At 56.8% G+C, this 711-nt stretch overlaps 1 protein-coding gene across 1 annotated transcript in view; it reads left to right on the top strand.

Moving 5' to 3' along the window:
• The first annotated feature begins 6 nt into the window (after positions 1-6).
• Positions 7-711, top strand: part of PTCH1 (patched 1) — a 67,631-nt gene continuing 66,926 nt past the window's right edge. Inside the window, exon 1 of the mRNA XM_005873741.2 lies at positions 7-59. The gene's annotated coding sequence lies outside the window, so the exon portion shown is untranslated. The remainder of the gene's footprint in view (positions 60-711) is intronic.

Genomic DNA, 711 nt, shown 5'->3' with positions numbered 1-711 from the left:
ACTATCTGCACCGGCCCAGCTACTGCGACGCCGCCTTCGCTCTGGAGCAGATTTCCAAGGTGCATTTCAGACTCTCCTCTCCTCCCACTCTCTCATCCCTCCTCTTCCTCTTTGGGTTCGCCTGGCCACACACACTTCTCCAGGAAAAGAAGCAGACAAGCGGGGATTGAAAAATTCAAACCCTCCCTCCGGTCCGGGGAGGAAAGGCTGTCTGAGGTCCGCAGGGGGTGGAGGGTGTGTGTGTCTGTGCGCGCGCGCGTGTGTGTGTACACGCGCCCTCCCGGCGTGCCTTTTCCGGAGCCTCGGAGCTCCCTCTTCCCGCGCTCCTGCCCCTATTTACAGCCCAAACTCCTGTAATGCTGCCACATTTCTTAACCTCTCGGAGGGGGAGGCGGAGTACAGAGAGGCGGAGAGAAGGGGGGAGGGAGCCGAAATAAAGGTGGTTTCCTTTTCTGGCAGCCGGTTTTGCTTTTGTTGAGCATGAAATCTCAGCTCCCTTAAAAATTATCTTTGGAAGAGGGCATCTCCCCTCTTGTTTTCCAGTTTTTTACCCAGTTCTCAGAGCCTTGGGGGAAAGGGAACGTTGTAAACAAATTGCCACCTTAAATCCGCGGTCCGGGTCTGCGGAGCGGCCGGGTTCATTGTGTTTACAAGGCTCGTTGAAATGTGTGGAATCCGGGGAAGGCGAGCACCCAGACGGGGGCCTGCCGG

Source organism: Myotis brandtii, unplaced genomic scaffold (genome assembly GCF_000412655.1).
Source record: "Myotis brandtii unplaced genomic scaffold, ASM41265v1 scaffold419, whole genome shotgun sequence".
Classification (NCBI taxonomy): Eukaryota; Metazoa; Chordata; class Mammalia; order Chiroptera; family Vespertilionidae; genus Myotis; species Myotis brandtii.
This window is presented reverse-complemented; position numbering and strand designations above follow the sequence as displayed.